General features: G+C 38.0%; 1 long non-coding RNA gene across 1 annotated transcript; it reads left to right on the forward strand.

Annotated features, from left to right (window-relative positions):
• Positions 1-18,325: 18,325 nt before the first annotated feature.
• On the forward strand, positions 18,326-19,561 carry LOC147504706 (uncharacterized). The gene is made up of 3 exons (XR_015220440.1): positions 18,326-18,451; positions 19,256-19,369; positions 19,446-19,561. It is a non-coding gene; the product is annotated as an uncharacterized LOC147504706 (long non-coding RNA).
• Positions 19,562-26,901: the final 7,340 nt, after the last annotated feature.

The raw sequence follows: 26,901 nt of genomic DNA on the forward strand, positions 1-26,901 counted from the left end.
ACCGGGCTTCATAAAGGCTTTGTCTCTTTGAATCTTGGCCTTTATCACAGAACTTCTTAGCAACCAACCCTTTGCTCCTTTATATCGCCAAAGTGGCACATTTCTACACATAATTGAGTTCCATGCCTGTAATACATAAAAGCACGTAATTAGCATTAACTCTTATTTATTACTCGCATAATTGGTATAAAAGTAGTATTATTAAGGGGTTAAAACTACAGTTTTGGGCTCTTATCATAGTCTTCCAAAGTCCCATAACCCACCCACCCTTGTTTGATTCTAACTGTGGTTGTTTGTTTTAGAACTGAATTTTTCCTCGCTAGAATACCGCGGAGCGACCCAGCGCCTACTAAGGCAAAACTTCGAAATACCCCACCCGTTGAAGCGCCTAGAACTTGAGTTTTACCTGAGCGCAACCCGCGCCTTATCAAGGCAAAACTTCGAAGCCCCCCGGCTTTGCGCTGGAACTTGAGTTTTACCCGAAGACTAAGCGCCTTTACCAAGGCAAAGTTCAAGCCCGCATCTTGAAGCACACGGAGCTCGAATTGGACCTGAGCGCAACCCGCGCCCTACCTAGGTCGATTCTCGAAGCAACTGGCCCTACTCTGAATCGCCCAATTTCCACAGATTAGTTCAAACTTCCATTACTTCAAGTTATTCAGTGTTTCTAACTCGTTATACACACTTAGCACGCGTATACAAGACGTTATTCATAAGAAAAGCAAGGAGGCATTCAGGTACTTCTTTCTTCCACACCTCGCATCTCCTGTTAGAGGTTTATACTAGCATATCAGGATTGTTTTGAGTTTTGTCGGGTTTAGTTAAGATTGGTCTTCACCTTGCATGAGATTAAGGTCAGGCAGAGAAAAATGTCTAACGTAATCAACTGGCAACGTCAACAAACACGCCTTTCTAGTATACCACTCACTACACCTCTAGCTAATATACCACACACCACACCTGAAATAATGGCTGAAGAAAGAGAGTCTCCTCTCTTTAACTTTTACAAGGCCTTGAACGATAGCCCAAAATCATGCATTGTTCTATCAGACCCAGTGGGGGATTTCCGAATCCCCCCAAATATATTTAATTTGTTACCCGTTTTTCATGGGTTAGACCATGAAAAACCTTATTAGCACATGCGTTGGATTGACCAAGTCCTTACTACATTCCACCATAATACGGTTGGTGCTGAACAAATTAAACTGAGGGTGTTTCCTTTCACTTTAGCCGATAAGGCGGTGTCTTGGTTAATTGCCCAAGCGCCTAATTTTGTGGACTCGTGGGCCAAACTTGTTCAACTATTTATGGAACATTTTTACCCACCACTGAAGACCAATAAAATGCTTTCAAAGATTCATTTCTTTTGACAGAATCCTCATGAATCTTTTTCAGAGGCTTGGAATCATTTCACCGATCTTCTTATAGAGTGTCAACACCATAACCTTGCAAAAGACACGTTAGTTCGTGCCTTTTTCAAGAGACTGTTACACCACCACAAAGAGGTGCTTGACATAATGAATGGGGGTAGTTTCCTAAGTAAAGGAGCCTCAGAGGTTTATAAATTTTTAGAAGATCAAACTAAGCGTAATAATAACTGGGGGGGTAGTGACGATATCTCCCATTCCGCTAGTTCTTCTACAACAGTTAAGGCCGCCAGTATGTTTGAGATGAAACCCGATCCTGAACTTAAAAATTTAATCGAATCTCTCACTAAAAAGGTAAAGGCTATTTCTGTTAAACAAAAGCCTATTCGCGTCATGAATGTCAACACCAATCCATGTAATTTATGTTTGAGTCCTGAGCATCCTAACTCCTATTGTCCTCTCGCCTATGAACAACAACAATCACAACAAGATAATGTTTGTTCCATTAATAGTGAACCTAACGTAGCTTGGCGACAAAACCCCAACTTCGGTTGGTGAAATAATCAATAACCTCCAAGGTTTAATAACCAAAATATTAGGCGAACAAACAATTACAACCAAGCTTGTCACACCCCGAATTTCGACAGAATTCGGAAAAACATTATTTGTTCCCGACTCTTCGATCTCCGAGGTGTGACGAACTCTCAACTTCCAAAAACCCATAAACAGTTCAAATATGCGGATAATTTAAAAACCAATAAAAATTTTAAACTTAAACCAAAGTCCTCTTCATTACAAAAATTAACAAATGAAAATGCAAATAACCTTATATTAACTGAAAATCTATATCACCTCAAAGGAAAACAAAGCCTACCCTGAAATGCGACGCTAACGCAAACCACAAGCAGCAACCAATCTTCTTCAACACTAAACCTGTCAAGACTTATCAACTATGTTCATTTAATAAACACACCCGATAAGCCAACATTCAAATCGGGTCAGCATTATAAAAATGCTGGTGTGAGTAGCTCTAAAACACAACATATACTTATACATATATTTACACAATCCATACGGCAGTTAGTTCCTCCATCGAGGCGCCTTAACTTCCAACAACTAATACAATATCCTTAAGTACAATAATTAAGGCAGGTAGTTCCTCCACTGAGGCACTTTAACTTCCCACTAACCACACAACAAACTATACTCATAATGAATAAGGCATGTAGTTCCTCCATCGAGGCGCCTTAGGTTCTAACTAAACAAATAACCAACCAAACATATTATATCCGTACCGCATTTCATACTCAAATATAGAGTGGGTCGTCTCTGCCCAAGTAATTAGTTTGACCCACACTTATGCAAAATCATCTACAATCATATATTTCAAGATATATTATTAACCAACACATTACCATAATTATATTAATTAAGGCTTTCTTTGTGTGTCCCTAAAATCACGTCGTATCTATGTCTTACCTAGTTTCCCTGGCTACCACAATCGCTACCCAACGCCGAACATGTACATCCACATGCCTCCCCTTACATAATGTACCACTCCGTGCGTAACTACCTTGAGCGGGATGCCGCACACCAGGTAACCCTCACACGGAAGCCATTATGCAAGTACTGCCACTATTCGGCATAAAATATCGCGTGTCTCGTTCTATTTTGTGAACGGAATAATCAAGCCACTATTCGGCTACGCCAGAAGGGCCATTCAGATTTACTGAAACGCCAGAAGGGCCAATCAAATTACACACGCCCACACAGGGCAAATCACATGAGTTGTGGTAGTCAGGTTCTAGTATTTTCATTACGTAATTTATTCAGGTGTCATACATTTATAACTCATAATCATTTCACTATATCACGTGCATGTTAAATACATTATTGCACTAAGCCACAATATTTAGAAATATCTCAATTATATCTCATAACCACTTTCATTATTTCACGTGCCAATATATTATTGCACTAAGCCATAATCCCGTGGGAAAATATCCACATATAATATACTATCTCATAGTAGCATCTCACATATAAAATAATGGAGTGTTTATACATTTATTTCTCCAAAACTATTGCATTTAATATATGTATCCCAACATATTATATAATTTCACAATATCAACATCAAATCTTAATTAGATAATGACCACCAAATTTATACAAGCCTCCACAGCATTTTAGCATTTGATTTGTCCATACAATTTACAACATAAAATGCAGCACAATTAAACAGTCCACAATCCACAATCAAAGCCCAATATATATATGCTTTACACTACTCACGTCAAATCTTAATTAGATAATGACAAACAACGTTATATAATTTTCGACAATATTTTATTACTATATTTGTCCATATTCTTAAATATGTGAAAAACTGGAAAAAGTCAACATTCCACAGTCAACGGTCAAAGGTCAAAGTCAACGGTCAACAGTCAAAGTCAACACATCATGGTCGAAGTCAAACTGTTAGTGTCAAAGTCAAACTGTCGTTTCCATGTTCGACAGGTTCAGGGTTATAGCCATGGTTCATGGCTAAGGTCAATGTGGCTCATGGGCTCATGACTAAGGTAATGGTTCGGACCCAACTGGCCAAGCCCAAACCTTAGAACCCGAAAGTCTAAACATTTAAAGACCCAATTAGATCTATTTTAAGTTATATGAACCGGCCCCAAAACTAACTTGAAACTGGTCCAAAGAAAAGCAATTAAAACTGGCCCCCAACAAGAAATAGAACCGGCCCAACTCAAAAGATTAATATCGACCCAAAACAGAAAATTGGATTCCGGCCCAACCAACTAAACAAGCTAGGCCCCAACCAAAACTAAAACATTTCGGCCCAACTAACAAAGAATTAGAATTTGGCCCAGCAAGAAATAGAACCGGCCCAACATAAAATAAGGTGTTTGGCCCAACCGATTAAGCCCAAGCCCAAACCGAATTATTGTTCATCTTCTCCAACAGTTTCTCTCCTCCACCACCAGCACCAAACCGACCACCACACCTTCCACACGACCACCCAATTAAACTAAGCGGTTTTACTCCCGGCAAAAACCCCTACCTCTTTAATAAAGCCAAAAATCTCAAATCCTTAAATCCAAACATCACCACAACTAGATCTGGAAATAATTTCTGCCGCCATTAATGGCTTCTCCAAGCTTTAACAGCTGCCCCCTCACTCTACTACACTCCCCCACTTCAACCAATCATCAATTCACCACACAAACCACCGAAAAATAGTTCAACACCTTTTACTGGAGTGTTTGGGCGAACCGCCATTAACAACTTCCAAGGTTCAGCAACCCCCATCCTTCAATACACGACCCAATCACAATTTAATCAACACCCTTCACCCATCCACCCCGACAGTTTCACCATCGATTTCAATCTCGGCAGTTTAACCATCGATCACTCACCCTCCACCAAATCGCGCAGATGTCATTTATGAACCGTGCAAGCTTCACAGCCACCCCCAATATCAATAACCAACCTCAAATCCACAAAGAAAAAAAAACTAAAGACAAGGGTTCAAATCAAAAAGGTCCGGACAGGTGACGCCATTAACGACCTATCAGCTTCTACAGTTAAATGTCGAGTTTCCGAGTCTCAATAGAGTTTAATCTAATAATACGACGCAACGCCGAAAATAACCAGAGAATGAACAGTAACAATGGACGGAAACATTTGACAGACAAAAATGTTTGTATACCCGTAAAACTAAAATATATGTTCGATGAAAAAAACAACATAACGACTCACCTGTATTAACAGCTCCTACGAATTCCTCCGAGTCCGAGTCGTCACGCTCCACCCTCCAGCAATCCAGCTTTTTTCCTCTGCCTCCATTTTTATTATTTTTATTCTCCAAGATCCCTATTCTCTAGAACAATGTGATTATATACTTGGGTCTGAAACCCAAGCCCAACACATACTCGGGCCCATAAATCAGGCCCGCGTATCCCAAATCCAATCCAGCCAATTTTTAAATAATAATTAAATTAATAAATTAATAAATAAAATACGTATTTTAAATACGGGTGTTACAAAGCTCCACCGAGGCAAGGACAAAGACAAGAGAATTATAATAATTATAACAATAATAATTATAATGCTAATAGAGGTATCATTCTGGTAAATAATAACTATCAAAATCCACCCATTAATAATCAATGTGACATAGTTCCTATCACACAACCTATAGCTAACACTCCTCCACAATCGGATCGTTTTGACGCCTTTATGCAAACCCAACAACAGATATTACAAGCCATCTAACTTTCCTTACAGCAGTTAGCACAAGAGAAAGTACAACCCAAAGGTGTGTTTCCAGGACAAGTGATACCTAATCCTAAAACAACAAACACAACATTTAAGGTAAATGGTAATACTAGTACTGAAAATGCAAACGTAGGTAAGCTAAATGCCATCACCACTCTCCGTTGTGGCAGAGTGGTTGATAACGCCGTAACTATGCCTATAGTTATCCCACAAGTAGTCCCTACACCAGATATCAAACTACATACCGAAATGATAACTGAAGATCCTACCCCTGTAGAGGTACCAATTAAACCACAACCTAAGAAACAGAAAGTCAAGTTTAAACATCATGTTGATCCATATGCTAAATATAGAGAAACCAGCATTTCCTCAGAGATTAGCTATGTTAAACAAGGATACAAATTTTGACGAGATTAGGGAAGTTTTAAAAAATCTAACGAGAAACTTACCTTTTCTTGAAGCAATTAAAAAGTTACCTCACCATGCTAAGTTTCTCAAACAGTTGTGCACTACTAGGCGTAAGACAAAGATTCCTAAAGACGCCTTTTTAACTGAACAGTTTCCAACTTTAACGGAACACAATGGAATCGTTAAGTACAAGGACCCTGGTCATCCTACTGTACAATGTACCTTAGGGGATACTCACACGACCACAACTTTATTATACCTGGAGGCGAGTGTTAACTTACTCCCTTATTTTTTATATAAACAAATAAGTCTACAGGAGATGCAACCTACAACAATGACGTTGTAATTAGCTGATATGTCTATCAAGTATCCTAAGGGTGTAGTGGAAAACGTGCTGGGTAAGATTCAGGATTTCTACAATCCTGCGGATTTTGTTATCCTTATTACAGAAGTCGCTAACGACTCTGTTCTGATCATTTTAGGGCGCCCTTTCTTGGCAACTGCCAACGCACTTATAAACTGCCGCGATGGTTTGATGCCCTTGTCTTTTGGCCATCTTTCTGTTGAGGTCAATGTTTTTAAAACGAGGAAACAATTTCCTGACACGAATATTGATGGAGAGATTAGTATGATCAAGAGCTTAGCTCATGATTATTTCAAAACCACATTTTCTGATTATCAGATGCACAAATTCCTTTCCTTTGGAATTTCCAACTTCGATGAGAACTCCCTAGAAGTCGAGGAAGATTTCCTTCATCTCTTTTGCAACTCTTTCTTGCCACCTCGCGAGTCCCACCCTACCAACATTCCTTCATTCCTTGACACTATGACGGAAAATGAATTTTTCACCCTCTATCCGAGTGATTCTTTTGATCCACCTATCGAAGAATGTCTTACATATCTCAAGGCTTCTAATGATCTAGACCTGAGAGCTCTAGCTGACACTCATTCATCTTCCATTACCAATTTTCCCCACCTTCCACCTTTTCAAAGGAACCTAGAGTTTGCGTTTGACCCTCTTGTTTCTTCTGTGCTTAATGATTTTCTAAATCCTCTTAATATAGAAATAATTCCCAAAGGTAAGGCACTTGACACCTTCATTTGCATAATTGAGACAGTTCCCACCTACACCATGAATGAGTTTTGTGTTAGACCCATATTCTCATTTCTTCCATTCCTTACGTCTAAAATTCATCCATATCCACCATATCTTCCACAAACATCCATTTTCTCATGATCATTCACTTAGACACCCTCTCATTCAAAGATTAAAAAGAAGGTGCATGCGCGGTTATGTTCTAGATCTAGTAGACTTTGCTTCCATTTCACTAAGTTGTGTCGTAGAAAATCTTGGTGTTTGATTCTATTTAGAGGTGCATTCCATGTTATTTATTTATGGTAAGACCCACAACTCTTTAGGTTGTTGATTTATGGAAAACTGCAGGGTATATATATATATATATATATGTTAAAGTCTCGAGTATCTGACTATAAAAGACTTAGTTTGTTATTTAGTGTACTTCCTTCCACGTCCTTATATTGTTAAGTGCACCATTCAGGTAATCGAGCCCTCTTTATGGAGTGTGTGGCTGTAAGTATCAGATCCTAAGTCCACGGTTAACATAATTCATATTTTCCACTCTTGCATGATTTCTCAGTTTTTTAGTCATGTTTCTCTATGGTGTGAATTATGTCTTTATTGTTTTTCATTTTTCTTATATTAAATCTTATTCATAAAAAGTAAAAAAAATATCAAAACCATAAAAATAGTAATCTAGGAAATCTGAGGAATCTGACTTTAACCCACGTTTAAAACAAATTTTCTCAACTCTGTTGTCTAAATTTTTTTTGGGGGTGAAGTGTTCGTTTTTCCATCCTTGATTGTTCAAATTTCCATTTTTGTTGCTTATGCTATGTAATCGTATTTTGATTTGGGTTGACATTATCTAGGAATTTAGATTTCATTCGTTCGCATAACTTACGTCACACACACATTTCGAGGCATTTTTCATCTTCTTATATGTCACCCACAGTTGGAATAGAATGTTTTAAGGATCATTGGATTGGAAATTCTCCTAATTGTTTCCATATCTCATTCCTAAAAATCAGACCGATAACGAAGCGGCAATTTTAGTTTGAAGTTTGTGCAAAAAATCAAAAAATTTCGGAAATCGAATTGGGCTTGGGCCCAAGCCAACAGTATAACCCAAGAACGCATCGCGTTCTTCTTCTTCATCTTCCCACTTCCGCCATTAACAACTTTCAAACCTTAACATAAAAATAAAAATTAAAAAAAAAATTAAAAAAATAAAAAATAAAAAAAAACCTAAATACAACCATGCCAAAAGTTTAAACCCAACCCAAACCTTCCCCACAACATCCCAACCACCATCTCCATCAATTTAAACCGCCAAAGTAGTAAAAATTTCGAAAAAAAAACTCGAACCACCGCACCACCGCCCAAACTTTGAGTGAGTTTGATTCTAACTCGATCCCCACATTGCATTTAAACCCTCAAATCATTTCAAAACTTCAATGGCACAAAGACGGAGAATTTTGCCGGAACAAGTTTTTACGGTCGACCGCTTCACGCCGTTTTACAGTGACGAGATGATTATGAGGGATTGGAAGCATTTGTGGTATTCGGCGAACGATTTTTATCACGAAGATTTGGTCCGACAATTTTATAGGACGAGGGAGTTGGATGGGAATATAATTTTTGTTAAGGTGGCTGGAACTAGGAGAGAAGTATGTAGGAGGTTGCTGGCTGAGATTTTAGGCATTCCGCCTAGAAGCCATCTCGATGCTGCATTGCAGGAATCCCAATTTGGTGGGATCGAGCCTTTGATGAATGCGACGATTTTGGAAGGGAACTACAATGTGAACTCGCATTGTGTTCGCCAGTCGTCTACGCGAACCAACCAGCTGGCTATAGCTCAGTGGATTGGTAGGAATGTCATCAGGAAAGAGAAAGTCAGTGACATCAGTCTGAACTGTCTTCACGTTCTATGGATACTCTAGGAGCAGAAGTATGAATTCCGTATTATCGAGTTTTTGATTAATATGATTAGGGGAGTTAGGAAGAGTATTGCACCTCTCCCCATTTTGATAACAAAGATCATGATAAGTTTGAGAGCAACTCCAAAAACTGAGCGTACTATGATTAAGTTGCATACGAATGTCATAGCATATACGGACTGTGTTTAGAAGGTTTGGAGATTGCCTGGAGAGAGGGTCATGGAAGAGACTGATTCGGATGATGATGAGGAGGATACGACATGTCTTGATGTCGATGCCTTGGAGAGGTGTACGTCTGATGCAGAACGCATGTCGGTGCTTCATCGTGGCATGCGTTCTCTTAATATAATTAGTGAAGACCTCCAGACTCACCAGACTATCATACATCGTAACTATGAGACTCGTGCCCAGTGCGAGGATGAGCGTTGGGAAGAGATGAAGGCCGAGATGGAAGCACAGCGCAAGTTCCGAGAAGATATGCTTAAACGATTCCCACCCCATGGGGGTTCTTCTTCTGAGGAGGCGTCTGTGAGGCACGAGTGTCGTTGCCGAAGGACTAATGGCTCAGGTCCATCAGGAGCTCAGGGCCCATCCTCATCTCATGCTCCATCCTCTACCAGCAGTGCGTGGTTTAGGGATATTATGAGTTGATGTTATTTTTTATTTGTTTTTATTAGTTCGGATGTTAATTTTTGAATTCCGTAGTTAAATTTGAATTCGATAGTTAATTGTATTTGAATTTGAATTTGAATTTAATCTGGTTCTTTTCAAATTGTGCATTGATTTTATTATTAATCCAACCTTCCCGAATTGTTTGGGGGTGGAATTATTTATTCTAACATGATTTTTATATGATCCTCAATTTTAGAAGTTGTTTTGGAGTGATTGTTGGGAATATTGCCGATATTGGTAGGCTATGAGTAGATATGGTGGTAGGATTAAATCTAAAAGAGTTTAGAAGTTACTATTCTAAATTTAATCTAAAAGATATTAGGTTTGTTTCAGAATCAAGAATATGGGTTGTTTCCGTTTTCGGTTTCAAAAATATTTTGTTTCCGGCAATTGCCGTAAAACTTTTTGGAAACTTGCCGATTCGTTTTGGAAGCTCACAACCTATATAAACTTCTTTCATTCTAGACTCACAACCCATACTACATCCCAATTTCATCTCTCACCTTTCACTCCCAAGTTTCCCTCTTTTCTTCTTTACTTTAGCACTTCACCAGACGGAGCGCTAGCAAGGCTTCGATTTGAGCCACCGCTTTGCCCACCCAGAACTTCGAAATTCACCAATGCACCAATTCGCCCATCCTGCAAAAGTGAGCGCCCTACTTAAATGCCCTGAATTGAAATTCACCTAGGGCGATCTCGCCATCCCAGCAAAACCTCGAAATTCGCGGCTTAAAAGCGCCACCACTCAATTTAGACTAGAGCGCACCCCGCGCCCGTCCCAAGCAAAAAGTGAGCGCACCCTGCGCCTAAATGCCTGGAACTCGATCGTAGCCTGAGCGCACCCTGCGCCCTATGCAGGCATAGTTTGAGCTCCCCCTGCACTTTGACATCCGTAGGCACGAAAAATTCCAATTTTTTTGTGGGTTGTTCCAGGATCATTTGCAGTTGTTCTAAAGAGTAGTTTTGTGATGACATCTCCTATAGTGATACTGGAGCAGTCTTTCGAAGACTTGTTGGGAAGGTAGACTTATGAAGGTTGGTTCTGCGATATGATCTTGCAGTTAGGATAGAGGCATCTACTGGTAAGTGATGACGACTCGTATTCACCTCAGCTTACTGCATATTTTTACAATAATGTTAGTTTCCATTGTAACCAAGATGGAGAACAAGAATTCTCCATTGTAGTTGATGGCGCGCGACTAGAATTCAATAAGTATTTGGTAGTGTTAGTTTCGGGATTACCAATACCTGATCCTATTCACACGTGGGGATATATGACCGATAATACATACCTCTATGATTATACATATTTCCATGAGTATTATAGGGGAGGAGTGTTTCATATAATGGACCAAGGGCATTATAACATAGCCCTTGGTAGCCTGTCCCTGAATGTAAGCATCACCATGTTATTCATCCTAATGAATATTTTAGGGGAGTGGCAATTTACTTCTGCAAATAGTACCTCTAGTGACGTTTTCCTTGCTTTAGCTGAGGGACGTCGCCGATATGACATTCCCCGAGTTTTAATGGTTAGTCTTAAGAGAGCTCAAAGCATGAGGCATAAGTATCTTCTTATGCCTGTTTTGGTTTCCCGCATCATGCGTGGTTGTTTACCTGTGTTCTGTACCCAGTTCACGAATTGGATTTTTATGAGACCCACCAATTGGGTGGTTCGTTCATTTTGAATTATGACTTGGCCAGGATGGCAGGTGCAGCCTCATTTGGTTGCCCCTTACATCCTATCAGACATAGTAACACTCGACAGGTTAGCATAAGTTGATGACACACGGTGACGTGCTTGGCAAGTTATCATGGCATAACAAGACGCGAAGGAATCTCATCTCTTTGGAGAGAAAGATGAGGAGGATGACACTTAAATGGGAGTTAAGGTAAGTTTTTAGTTCAGTTAGTGTCTGCTTATATCCCAAGCAATTTAAGTTTTGCTAACCCCATAACGGGTGCAACTCATATAGAGTTGTGTATGTTTTTCTTTTTCTATATTAGTATGTTTTAACCTTGTTTTATAGATGTTCCAGAATTTCATGCGTTTCCATGATATTTCTCTACCTTTTTTATTTAAATACTTTGAAGACAAAGCATGTTTCTTGTTTGGGGGTTAGAAACACGTGTAATTAAGGCATCTGTTAGGATATAGATATGTACAGTATGCACTTGTTTTCTAGTAAAAATTCAAAAATTTCAAAAAAATAAATAAAAAGTTATGCTATACACTTAAGAGTATTGGTATTGTTTTCTTTCTCTATGCCCTTGATAATCTAGAAATCTCACGTAGCGTTGCATTATAATAGTTTTTAGAAACTTAGATTAATATGTAGGTAATAATCTTTGCATCTTTCTATAAATATATTGCATGAGTATCTATGATTGTTTGGCAGTAAGTTTATGAAATCTAGGCTAGAGTACTTATTCTACAAATCCTATGAGAATATAGCCTAAAGCCTTATATGAGTGAAACGTTTGAGAGATGACACAAGGGAGAAGTAAAATCCGGATGGAGAAATCACACGTCCACTTGCTTGATTACTATACCATATCCTAAGCGAGAATTTAGGCCCTCTTTGGATCGATATAGCCATAAATTCAAACCTATGAATTATTTTCCGCTAGTCGCCCCTCTGAGCCTTTCTTGAGCCTTTCATAAACCGCAAATCCTTTACCCTGTTACAAAAAAAAAAAAAAAAAAAAAAAAAAAAAAAAAAAAAATCAGCCTACCCATTCTTTGAATGAGTCTGAGAATAGAAATGAAGAATAGAAAAGAGAAAGACCTTTGAAATAAAGAATTTATTAGTCGCTACAGATAAGAAAAGAAAGTTTCCATCCAAATAAAAAAAATAAATAAAAGAAAATAAAGAGTTAGAACTCCAAAAAATAGAATCAAAGGAGTCAAAAGTCAAAGAAAAAAAATATGGCTAAGGATGGAAACAAAGTGTATAAGCAAAAGTAAAGAACAAGGTTTTCTCTAGTTACATAATATGAAGACTCTATTATCTCAGACTTGTCCATTTTGAATATTCATTTCCTTCCTTCTTAAACCATCTCCTAATCCCCGCAACACCTAATAAAGACTTCTAGCTCAATTAGGAATAGGTTAGTATAATAGTAAGTGGCAGATGTGTTTGATCGACTCCGGCTTCCTTGTGTGTCATTGAGATTGTAAGGTAAAGTGTGCCCACTTCACACTGGAGTAGCGAAACTTGAGCGGAAAAATCAGAGTATTTTTGTCTTGACATTTATGTGAGGACCTACTTAAGGACGTTATTCCGGGTTTTCAAAAACGGACCTGCTAGTGCATTTCATAATATTACTCATTGTATATATGTTTATTCGTAGATGATTGATTATTATGCATATATTAGCTTAGGTTTCGACTTGATTATTCTGTATTCATTGCTAGTGAGATGTATAGATAGTTGAGGCATAAATAAGGAAACAATAGTTTTATTTCTTAGTCGTTATAGTATAGATGAAGTTTGTGAGTACCTTCACTGGAAAACTCTCACGAGGATATAACTCATCCACTAGGGAATTCCTAGTGGTTTAAGGCCTTGTTGCATATGGTCAATGCACTCGCACTCGGCGAAACGAGAGTAGTTAGAACTCCATTTTTTGTCACTTATTTTAATTTCTCATATTTGCTTGAGGACAAGCAAAATGCTGTTTGGGGGTGGTTTGATAAGAGCCCAAAACTTTAGTTTTAACCCCTTAACAATAATACTTTTAGACCAATTATGCGAGTAATAAATAAGAGTTAATGTTGATTACGTGCTTTTATGTATTTCAGGCATTGAAGTCAATTATGTGCAGAAATGTATCACTTTGGAGAGATAAAAGAGCAAGGGTTGGTTGCTAAGAAGTTATGTGATTAAAGGCCAAGATTCACGGAGAAAAAGCCTTTGTAAAGCCCGATCAAAGCTGAAAAGTCAAAGTCAACGCGGGCAGAAACAGCACACAAAAGTCAATATAACTTCCGAAGACCATATCTCTGGGCTCAGACCTCGGAATTGGGCCTACCTTATGTCAAAACGACCGTCTTGGAAAGAGATTTCCAATAGTCTAAAACTTGACCCAATCAGAGGAGCAGAAGTGGACAAAAAGTCTATGGAAGTCAAATCCAGCTGAAAAGGCCTATGTGGACTGAAGAAATTGGGTTTTGGACTCGATTTTTCAGCCCGAAACATGGCTCCTCAGCCCATGCACGAAAATGTGGATCTGGTCTCCTCCATTTCAAGACACAAGACTTAACTCTTAAGCATTCTTAGCTTTAGATAGCAAGTAGCCATTAAAGAATAGTTTAGATCTAGATTTAGTCTCCATTTAATTAATTAGTTTTTTATCTTGTTTTAAATTAAGTTATTGAATTATTGTTATTGCTATTCATTAGATCAATAAAGTTAATTAGTTCTTGATAATCTAGTTTCATTTTCATTAAATCATTATAGTTTCAATTCATAGATTTAGTTATTTATCATTATTAGTTTCAATTAAATCTAGCAAATTTAGATTTCCATTCGAGTTGAATAAGCAAAGTTATAATCTTTATATCATGTCTTGCTTAAATTTATGTATGAATGATAGCATAATGATTCTAAGCTAAACCTCCATTAGAGGGGTTTGATAAAGCCTTGATGAAAACTTAATTGTGTAGTGTAGAAATAGTTGTAAGAGTCTATTCCACTCTAGATGGTAGTTGATTCGCTATGAGAATGGGTTGAACTTTCTCACATGCTAGTCATTAGTTGGTAGAGATTACCATGAATGATTAGGGATTAGAATGACCAATTCTTGTCGTAAGAACGTAAGAATTGGATTACAACAATCTATGCTAGTTTATCAAGTTGGATTCAAGGTGGATTCAATCCCCTCTAATTCTTTATCTATATTCAAACCTTAGTAATTTAGTCATTTCGTTATTCATATCTTGTTTAGTATTTTAATTGACATCGTAGTATAATTTCCAACATTACTCTCATTAACTTTGGATAGACCGATAGTCGTTGAAAACATTGAATAACTAAAGAACTAGGAGTGGAACGAATCTTCTACTCCAACTCTATTGCGATAGCATTCGAGAGTAGAAAAACTTTGATAAATTACACGCGAAAATAGTTTTAGTTTTACTTGCGTTTGAGTCTCGTCATTTATGCGTAGGTAAAACTATCATTTTATGTTTATCAATTTGTAACCCATCCTCCGTTTTATCCTTCCCTAGCCCATAGACTAGCCTTTTGACCGTCATTTGGTGGATATTCTGTGCCACAACCTGGTCACCCCTTATTTCATACATTCATTCCCCGTTAGTGGGGAAACAGATTACCTGGTAGTAGGTGGATGGGATTGCCTTCATTTCATGGATCCACCTTCTCCTTAGGATTACATTGTATTATGAGTTGGTGTCCACTACCATGAAGCGAGTGAATACCGTTACTGGGCATCCGGTCACCGGTAAAACGAGTTCTCCCATACGCTCTTTTATGTTACCGTTGAACCCGAACATGTTTGTCTGTGGGGGCTTTATCTACTCCCTTCCGATGCTCATTTCTTCCATTGCCCCCTTGAATAATAAGTTGACTGAGCTCCCATAATCTATCTGTACCCTCTTTACCATGTAATTTCCTACCGCTATTGTGATAATTAACCAACGCATCCTCATGGGGTGAAATCACCGACTCCAGATCCTTTAGGGTGAATAATATCATTCCTTCTCCTGGGGTGGCTCCCACAGCTGGCCGCGGTGTACCCACAAGCTCATTGATCTGTTGCAGACTCGCCATCCTCCTCATCTTTTCTCTGTGTACATTCCTTCCCAATGTTTCTCCACTAAAAATGACGTTGATCGTTCCTAAGATTCTAGCCGGTGTAGGCTCTCTTTCAACTTGACGAACCTCTTTAACAAACTCCCTAAGCATCCCCTTTTCTATCATTCTCTATATTAGCCACTTCAAGGTGTAACATTCATTGGTTGCATGATTTTTGATCTGATGATAAGCGCAAAACGGTTTCCCTGCCATCTCCACTGGAGTACTTCGCGGTCCTTCATAATATTGTTGACCCTTTATCAACGACAAAATTTCCTCCAATGGCCTGTTAAGAGGAGTCTGGTCTATTTTGCGGTAGGGTTTCCTCTCTCTAGTGTCCCTCCTAACTCGGTCTCTGCTCCTTTATGATCTTTGTGTCTCTCACCTGTAAGATCATCCTTCTCTTTCCACAGTCCGTACCTTATCCCTTCTGTCCCTTTTTTTTACGGCCTCTATGGATTTTCCTGTCTTATTATGCTCTTTCGAATCTCTCTACTGTAGGAACCGTTATTCAGAATGCAAATATTTCTACAAACCGCGAACACCACGCGCAGCGGAATCAATGGGTGTCCACGATTTGTGATAGAGAACATACCTTTTAGATCCGGTTTGATAACTCTAAGAATCCAAGCTTTATGAATCCGAATCAACAATCAACCCCTTGATCTTCTGTTGTATTCCTTTAGAATAGATTGGACGTTATGTGGACAACGATCTACCAATCCCCTTCTTTCTCACAAAGTTAGATCCAATTTTGGATCTATCTTTCCTTGCCTCTTTTTCTGTTCAGATGAATAGTGAATTTCGGCCAGAGAGAGATTATTTTATTTATAGGCTACAACAGGGACCATGAGGAGAAATTAGGGTTGGGCCTCCTGACGGGCTTGGGCTTCCCATGTTCGCCCAAAACACACGGCCCAAGTCCGTTAACAAATGGCTTATTCCACTAAAGGCCATTGTTGCACTACCGCCTTAATCCCAAATTACGTGTCAGCGTTTATGGGCTCTATATTATATGCTCGTTGATCTCCCCGTGTTTAAGATATCGAATGTCCATTGGTTAAGTCAAGTTATTGACAACTACATTAATCAACTTCTTATGTCCTTGAGTAGTACCACTCAACCTCATTGTCATGTCGGAATAAATCCACCTGCAGGGTTTACATGACAATATTTTTGAGCTCCTCAAGGGGACATCATCAACCCGACTTCTTATGGGGACACGATTCCTTATATAATCATCAAAGACACCTTACATACAATGTCATTATCCAATCCATCGAGTTTGTTGATTCACCAATGAATCTCACTCATTGATGATTTAAAGTAATGTACAATGCACGTAAGTGCCCGTTATTATATCCGGATTAGGAGGACAAGCATCCATAATAACATAGGCGTTTGTTCTCTTATATAGTCAGTATAATGAGAAACAACCTCACTTGGTCCTATTCAATACACACAAAGTGTACTAGTGTAATCCTATAGTCAAGATAGACTAATACCATATTATACTACAATCGTACTAATAGTTTGTCCAAATCCATTTAGGTTGTGAACGATTACTTATACTTTATAAAGTACTGATGATATGATCTTCTGTGTGTTCACACTATATCATCTACAACATAAAGTATTAGACACATGCATATAACTAATATGCATAACATTTGCCTATATGATTCTCATTCAAAAATGAAGAATTAGAGTTAATGCAAAAGTAATGCTTTTAGTATATAACCTTATCATCTACATGATGTCCTAGTATCTTATGTGCCTTTCAACTTTTGGGTACAGGGCGTGCAACGTAGTTATCTTGGATACGGATTCATGGACTCTAGTTCCTACTCGCAGCCCATGTTGGAAAGCTATGACTATGGTATGCTCATCGAGATTCTCCACCTTCAAGGTTTCTTCCTTGAATCTACAAAGGAATTCTCTAATCGTCTCTGTGGACCTCTGCTTGATATTGAAGAGTACAACAATGTTGACTATCCTTCTCTTCTGATGAATGAAATGATCCACAAACGCTTGTTCCAACTCCTCAAACTTATGTAAGATTCGCAGTGCCAATCTATCATATCAGTCCGAGGCTCCCCTTTTCAAGCTGGCAAGGAACATCATGCATCGGAGCCCATCATACATGTGCTCTTGCCATAGCAGTATCTACTGCCTGAAATGGTGCAGGTGGTCTGCAAGGTCTCCTCTTCCATCGTACCTTTTGAACCTTGACTGTGTGATTCACCCTCTCAAATCTCCATAACATCCAAGGGGCACCAATCTTTAGTGTAACGGGAATGCTTCGTTAAGTAACTTGACATAAGTTACTGCCTTCGCTGGTGCTTCACCTTGAATGATTTTGTCTCTTGATTATGCATGATCGGTGCATTTATCCTTGTTGAACCATCTGCTCTGATACCAGTTGTTATGACCTGGGCACACCCGCAAGCCTGGGCCTCTGCTCACATGGGATAACTAGCACTACACCATAATAGGATATTTGCAACACGCACCTTTTTTGATTTGTAACGCTTATTTAGCGTTAGTAAGTTTCCAACGTTAAATAAGCGTTGGCAATGTTGTAAAGCGTTGCTTTATTTGGGTGAATTTCCGGAATTAATTGCTAACACTTAAAAAGCGTTGGAGAAGTGTTACAAACTTAAAAATTTCGCGAAATGAAAAAAATCGAAATATAAAACATGACTTTTTTTTTTCTCTCCTCTCTCTCTCTCTCTCACCGCCGCATTATTTTCGCACTCCTCAAAACCTAATTTTTAGATTCAGTAAATACTCAATCAAAGAAAGAAAAAGAAGAAAAAGAAGAAAACAAGGAGTTTGGAAGTCCGTTTTAACACAATCCATTTCTTGCAGTTTGAGGTAATAATCTTTGATAATACCAAATATCAGTATTATCAAACAAGCTGTTTGAAGTCCGTTTAGCACTTTTTAATGCCACTTGCTTGGCGTGATCGTGCATTGTTTTACCTATTTTCCTATAATGCGACGCTTGATTGCGCCGCGGCATTTCTCGGTTTCTTCCGCATCATTCTGTTTTTACCCCTTTCTTTGCTTTATCTTACAATTCCTATTTAGTCAATTTCTCTACAATTTACAAGTATGTGAAAGTTGCAATTCTCGATAAAGTAGACATATTTTTACTGTGATATATTTGCATCCTGATTAGTTTGTGTAAATGTGGTCTTACGATCACTTAAATATATATAGAGCTTATCTTCTGATATAATATTTATGGGCAACTTGCACCACAGACATTTCTATGATTACGAGTTGAAAAGATGTTTTGTTAGATATATTAAATTTATTTTCACATTTTTTAGACATTTATACTTTTGTTGTTCACATATAGTATTTTGAGTCCAAATTGCTATATTGCCCACAGGTCTATATGTCATTTTGTTTTTATTGTTGTATCTGGTAGTAGTATAATGGTGAATGCCCAAGGGGTTAATTCAGTTTGGATATCACAACCATTCTTAATTGGCAAGTCTCCTGTTAGTTTTCTACTCAGCCAATTGTGTTTTCGCTTTCATAAGAGAACTTTAGCTGGCAAGCACAACAATCACAGAAGACCTGTTTTGAAGTCATCTTCATTAATCATATATTTTATGTTTTAAAAGGTCTGTATTCTTAGATCCAAGGAATTTTTCTATCTTTTTGCAGGTTTGTTGCTATGAAATGATATTTTCTCTCTAGTGAAGTAGACTGAGAAAACTGTTGATGGGCTAGAAGCTTGGAGTGAGTACATGACACAAAATGGTTTTCCATTTAGCATTGGTACTATATATAGCATTAGTTCTTTCGTCATGCAAATGTTAATGCAATTTTTATTAAATCATTTTGTCATTGATAGATGTGGCTCAGATGAAGAATTTTAACTTGAAAAGCATGTGGAGAAGTTGAAATTGAACAATCAGGAACATTGTGAATGGTCATAACAATAAATGATGCTTTGACAGGGTGGTACGCGCCTTACATTAAGGGTATGATTTCGTGTTTGATGTTCAGAGTATCGATTTATTAACAAAAATGTTCTTACATTCTCGAGTAATGACAGAGGAACGCTTAACTTCACGCCTTTGTTGGACCAGCCACATATGTATGCATTTGTTGATCAATACCCATATGCATGCATTTGTTGTTTTAGCGGTCTTTTTTCTCTTCATGAACCTTACCAAATTGGGAAGAAAATAGACATTTTGAAGAGAATATCTTGAGACTATGTCCAAGATATTAGAGAAAACAAGACACATTTGTCTTTATTACTAAATTAATTCATTCATTAAAAACACTACAAGTATAAATAGTCTTTAAACAGTTTAGAGATAAGGCTAGGTTTCAAACATGGGGAGAGCAGCAGCTTTTGCTTTTCCTCGTTTGTTTTGTTGTGGTTTGTGGTGTTGATGCTTGCTTTTGTCAAGTATAATACATCACCGGACTGCATAAGGGAAATTGAATGTGCATTTAGTTCCTCATTCACATGATGATGTTGGTTGGTTAAAACCTGTTGATCAAGATTATGTTGGATCTAATAACAAGATTCAGTTTTCTAATTACTTAACTCTTTTGTCACGGGTTGGTAAAATAGGTACATTGTGGAGATTTGTTACATGAATTTTTTAAATTTGGTTTTGTGTTTTTGTGTAGGGTGCTTCATTAGGAATACATTGGATTCTTTGGTGGATTATTCGTTGGTTAAGTGATCCTAATAGGAGGTTTATTTTTGTAGAAACGAGTGAATTTAAGTAATGCTTTTCTTTGATTTGATTCTTGTTTATGTTACTGGTTCTTGATGCTGATAACTAGAACTTGAATTCGGTTTTTAGGCAATGGAGTATTGAACTATTATTCGTATTACATAATTATTTACATTGAAATAGTTGTTAACAATATAATTGAAGTTAATTAACAAAAAGATGTGCCTGACACGAAATGTAGTATAGTTTGTTTCGTGTAAATTGCAAATCCATGAATGCTTCCGGGAGTTCAGTTAGCTCAAAAAAAAACTTGACATACTTCTCTTTCTTATCCTTCTCGTCAACAACAATCTCATAGAGTTGGCCACTATCAGTTCCAAGAATAATTTCCCATGTAGCAACTAGAGTTGGTTCAAATAAGATAAAGAAGATATCAATGTAGACTCTAAGAGAACGCGTAACAAGTGAAGCGGTGAATAATAATAATCCATTGCTACCTTCTGTTATCTATTGCCTGTTCCAGGCTACTGCATTTATTACAAGACCTTTCAATTTATTTATAATACGAGGCTTGCTCCATTTAGCATGTGTATAGTATGTCTCAGCCTCGCCACTATATCTACCTACTAGCCTACTAGCCTAGTGCCCTGTTACTGGAAAGAGAATCCAAGAGGTATGTTTTGTTGTTTAAGGGTTATTATGTCTTTGATTTATAAAGATTATATATGCATATGGGTTATTGTTTGATTTGATAAACTTTTCATTGAAATTGATAAGATAAAATTGCATTTCATAGAGCTTGATTAGGATGGTTAAGTTAAATAGTCTTGACTAAAGATATCGTGATTGCTTTGTTTGGAATTTACAAACCGGAAATGTGTATATGGTTTGTGTAGAGAGTATATATTTTCATTGAAAGCTATTTGATGCATCGGTCTCTCTTTTTCAATAAAAGTGTCATGTAGTCATGTAGGGGAAAGAAAATTTATTTTCAGATTATCTACATAACAAGTTAGAAACAGGTGAAGTAATTGTATATGTAGCATTGTTGTTAGAAAATGAAGCATGCTAGGTTTACGGACTCTTCAAGTTTTTCATCGGTACACAATTTGACGTCGACTGAGTATTGATAGCTGCTGTTGTTTGAAGTTTTCTTATGTTCAGTGGTGAAACAATGATGAAGTATATGTGGTTGCTTAGATAAAGATATGTCGACTGAGGGTTCGACGGCGGTGCCTGCCTAAGGTGGTAGTATAGCCCAATGTTACTGCAGATTAAATCAATTTTTCTTTGTTAATATTCTTTGTTAATTCTATTTATAGCTATTCTTTTTAAATCATAGACTTAGCTAGAATTCGAGAATACTAGTGCTGCTTGCTACCTAGGCCAGCTGCGCTGGACCGACTTAGAGCTTACTTTTGATGTAGTTGAAGTCGAGTTTAGGATTTAAATCGATAGATTACACAATGTGCTTGTTCAACCCCCCACATCTAATTTTGCAGAATGTCTTGGCCAATTCAGAAAAAGTGGATGAATGAATTGGACAGATTTGGAGATGTATACAAACAAGGGGTGGCTGATTTCATTCAATTTGCGACTGTGAACAACCGCGGCTCGACCACGTGTCCTTGTCCTTGTAGAGAATGTCGAAATGGAAAAAGCTTTGTGTTTGGTACAATCTCTAGACATTTGATTAAGTACGGGATAGATAAGAATTATCGTGTATGGGTTTTACATGGTGAGAACCCATGTACGGATCCGGTGGTGGAGCCAGTGATTGAAGAAGAAAACATTGAGGCCGAAGGGCTTGGGATGGGGAATTTTGTTGATGCTTCTTATGGAGTGCATGAAGTAGTTGCAGGTGATTTGAATGAGGATGAAGAAAATCATATGGAGGATTTTGAACCACCACCTATTCTTGAACGTGATTTGGGGAAGAGGTACAACGAATACAAGAAAATGGCAGAACAAAAGTTATACCCTTCATGTGAGGCTCCCGTTACTACACTTTCAGCAGTTGTTGACCTTCATAACTTGAAGAAGAAATATGGTTGGTCAGGAACTAGTGTGTCTGCACTTTTGTCCCTTTTGAGGATATGGTTCCCAGAAGGAATCACTTTGCCATCAAAGTACCACTGTAAATGAAAGCAATCTTTGAAAGATCTAGGAATGAAAGCCACAAGTATCGATGCATGTGAGAACAATTGTATGTTATAATTGGAAAGATGATGCTAAGTTAATCAATGTCGTCGCTGTAAAGCACCCGGATACAAAGTGAAAGAAGGAAAGATGGGTAAGAAAGAAACAAAATAGCCAAATAAAGTTTTGAGACATTTTCCCTTGATTCCAAGGCTCAAGAGGTTGTACACTATCCCATGGATAGCGAAACGAAATGACATGGCACGACCGAGCTACACCTTCTTGGGATCATATCGACATCCCATCGACTCAATCCAAAGGAAAACATGTAAAAGAGTTGGCCTGATTTTGCTTCGGGAAGGGCGTAATGTTTGGCTTGGAATTGCAACCGATGGTTTCAATCCCGTGGAATACAATCCACTAGCTACAGTTGTTGGCCTTTTACTTGGTACCTTATAATCTCCCCTTCTTTATGTATGAAACCAGAGTTCCAAATGATGTGTTTGTTGATACAGGGCGGAAGGCACCGGGTCAAGATATCGGCGTTTTTCAGCCATTGTATGAGGAGTTGGAACATTTGTGGAAGGAAGGGGTCTGGGCTTATGACATGCATAAAAATAGCATTTTACCTTGAGAGCTATGCTAATGTGGGGTATTCATGATTTTCCCTGCTTTTGGAAACTTAGCGGGTCAGATAACACATGGTTACAAAGCATGTCCGATTTGTTCGAGATAACACTCAATCGATATATCTTGAGCATGCAAAGAAGATTGTCTACAAACTATCGCACCTTTCTTCCGTTGGGTCACCCGTTTCGGTCGAGGCAAATACTTGGGACTTAAAAGATCAAGAGTTGAACATTGCTCCACTAAGGTTAAGTGGAGAAAAAGTTATCAAAGCAGGTGTGAGTCATATCAAGTATAAGTCGGGTAAAATCCCAACCGGTAGCAAAAGAAGCACATCGATGTGAATTTGGATGATAGTGTAGATGATGAAGATGTTCAAGTTCTGAGGGCTTGGTATAAAAGGTCTATTTTTTGGGATATGCCCTATTGGCCCACTCATAAATCCCGACATGTTGTTGATGTGATGCATCTTGAGAAAAATATTGCGGAACATCTACTAAATTACATCCTAGACAAGAAAGACAAGTCAAAGGATACGATGGGTCTTGCGCGAGAAGATATGAGGAAGATCTTAATTCCACGATTGAATCGATGGATGCAATCGGACCCGATCCACGGAAACCAATAAAACCGAAGGCTCCATTTGTCTTAGCTAAAGACGAGAAGTTAAATTTCTGCAAAATTTTGAAGGACTTGAAGCTTCCTTCTGGTTTCTCATCAAATCTGAGCAACATTGTCACTTTAAATCCACCTGGTTTGCTCGTAATGAAATCACATGACTATCATGTCATTATGTGTTATTTGCTACCTGTATTGCTTCAACATGCTTTTCCTAAACATCGTGACCTGCAAAGAGCTATTCATCAGATAAGCTTATTCTTCAACTTGTTGTGCTCTAAAGTCTTAGTCCGGCAACATATCCAAGAGGCCAAGTACATGGTTGCATAAGCATTGTCGCGTGCTTGAAAAATATTTTCCACCATCGTTTTTGATATCGCATCCACCTCATGGTGCATTTGGCTGATGAAGCACTACTTTGTGGAACTGTGCATCAAAGGTGGATGTTTCCATTTGAACGGTATGTAAATTACTTTTACCTTAATATCTTCTCTAGCTTTTTCTATAATTGGATTTTAAAAATTTAAAGTGTATACTTAAATTTCTTATTCTAATAGGGCGATGAAAGAGTGTAAAAATATTCCCAGCAATAAACGATATGTTGAAGGGTCCATTGCAGAGTCGTATATTGTTTCTAAGTCAGTTAGGTATGCTATGGAGTATATGCCCAATTCGCGGGATGGAAATCATAAATCGAAGCGTGTGGCCTTTCTGGATGAAGATGGCGAGTATAGTGATGAAGGGCCTTTGCTTGATGGTAAGACTGTGACCTTAAGTGTTAAACAATGGATTCAAATACGTAGATGGGTCTTGTTTCGACTAGACGTCGAAAAGCTTGATGATTACTACAGGTGTGTTTTTTTTTGACAGATTTGGTTTCTAAACCCACTCTAGTACTCTACATGAAAATACTCATGTGTAATTGCATGAATGATTTGTAGTGAATACCGCTCCTTACAATCTCGTGGTAGAGGAAAAGGGGTTGCAAAGTCGGCGTCAGGATACAAACAGATTTCATTGTCTGGTTATATAACAAGGTATTGTTTAATTCATCCATTACTTAAATAGGAAATCTGAAGTTAGTAATATTAGCTTTCTAACTACCGTCTTTTTACAGTTATTGGCTGCAAATGACACCAAGAGTGACTTATGGCGATTAGTTGAAGGACCATTGCACCAAGCTAAAATGTATAGAAAGTACCGCATCAATGGTTTTGTCTTTTTCTACTAGGTCGCATGATCTAAACAGTTTGCCCACACAAGATAGTGGTGTTTGCATGGAGGCAATCACTTCGTTTACGTCAAGTAGGAAAGACAAAAATCCAAGAGATGCATCGGCGAAGTGGTATGGGGTTATTGAACAAATATTAGAGCCGGACTATCTGGACTTTCAACAAGTAGTCTTTTATTGCAATTGGGTGAGGGTGGAGGACAAGACCAATGGCTGCAAGCTCTGCCCGGACTCTAATTTGGTGTTGGTCAATCTTAATAAGATGAAAAGTGTTGATCAAGACTTTGATGAGCCGGTCATTCTCGCCAAGCTAGTCAAGTGTTTTACTCGAAGGACTTGAAAAATCCTAATTGGTCGGTAGTCATCCATTCACCGAGGCGATTGACGTGTGGAGTTGACTCACTAGATGTACCAACCTGTTTTCCAATCTACCCTTGAGGACCAACCTAATTTGAAGCCTTTGATGAAGTGCTTAACCCGATTGTAATTGTTTTAGTTTCCAAACTATGATACAATTTTTGTTTTAAAGTTTCCATCTTAATATGTATGCTTATTGTGTATATTATTATTATTATTCATTTTGTTTGTTATGTATATCTCTCGGGGTTTATTAAATTGGTGGTATGTGTGATAAGGTAATGAAATACTTTTGTTTGGATTGAATTGTTTATATACTTTTATTTATTCTTCTTTCTCACCTTTCATGATTATATTTTTCATGCGGACTACTAATAGACTATTTTGCAATATATGTTAGGATTTCATTTGAAATGGTATCAGGTCAACCACAGCCTAATGCATCTCAACCTTCTGGTTATGCCTCACATGCATCACAACCTTCTACTTCAGTTTCACAGGCATCTCAGCCTTCAGGCGACATGCAAGAATTAGAAAATGTTAGGAAGTTACCTGTATTGATTGATATTGATGGTGTTGTCGTTGGTGATAATGCCTCCAGATGGAATACTCGTACTGGTAGTCTCATTCGAGCTCGTATCCCAGTTAGTTACACTGATTGGAGGCTTGTACATCCTGACTTCAAGGATAAGGTTTGGAATGCCTTAATGGTAAGGTTTACCTCTGATTTTTTTTTAATGCATACTAGACATTTTGAGTTCTAGCTTCATTCACATTACTATATAACTTGTGTTTTACAGATGAATTTGAAGTTACAAATGTCGACCAAGCAATAATAGCTTGTTCACATGCGAAAAAAACTTTTGTACTAAGTTTAGATATGGAAAATGGGTCTTGAAAAAGATATATTGAATAAGTTTGAGACCTTGGAAGAACAAATCGCCGCATGCCCAGATGGCATTGATCCAAATCATTGGGAACAGTTTGTACTATATGAGAACACTCCTGAAGTGATGGCAAGAAAAGCGAAGAATGGTGAGAATATAAAACTGAATGATTCTCGACATACACTTAGGCGGGATACATATGCCAACATGTTGCATAAAATGGTAGGTGTCTTTCCATAAACTTTTAAATTTTGATCACGATATGCTAACAATTATTTACCAATATACATGTAGAATAAACAAAATCCTGACAAGATACATGGACGGGTAGACAGTTGGAAAGCAGGACATGAACATCGTAATGGAACTGTTTTGGAGAGTGCTCGAGCCCGTTATGTGAGTTTGCATTTCACTTGAGTTCCAACTATAATTTTGTTAAGTCTTTGGCATAGTATGTCCCTTTATAAATGATGCACGAACTAGTGTGCAGGATGTTGTTAGTTCGTTACTTTGTTATTATAGACAATATTTTCTCGACTGATTTACCTTAAGTTTGTACTAACTTGTTAGTTTTGAACTAATTTCCATGGAAAACACTATAGGAATTGGTGGAGGCTGCTCAAAAGAAAAGAAAAAGTGCAACTTCAAGTGGAGAGGGGGCGGTCAACTCATCTTGATTTTGATAATGACGAATTGACCAAGTTTTAGGAGCGGACAAAAGGAATAGGACTCGTGGAATCACTCTAAACCTCT

Source organism: Coptis chinensis, chromosome 4 (genome assembly GCF_015680905.1).
Source record: "Coptis chinensis isolate HL-2020 chromosome 4, ASM1568090v1, whole genome shotgun sequence".
Classification (NCBI taxonomy): Eukaryota; Viridiplantae; Streptophyta; class Magnoliopsida; order Ranunculales; family Ranunculaceae; genus Coptis; species Coptis chinensis.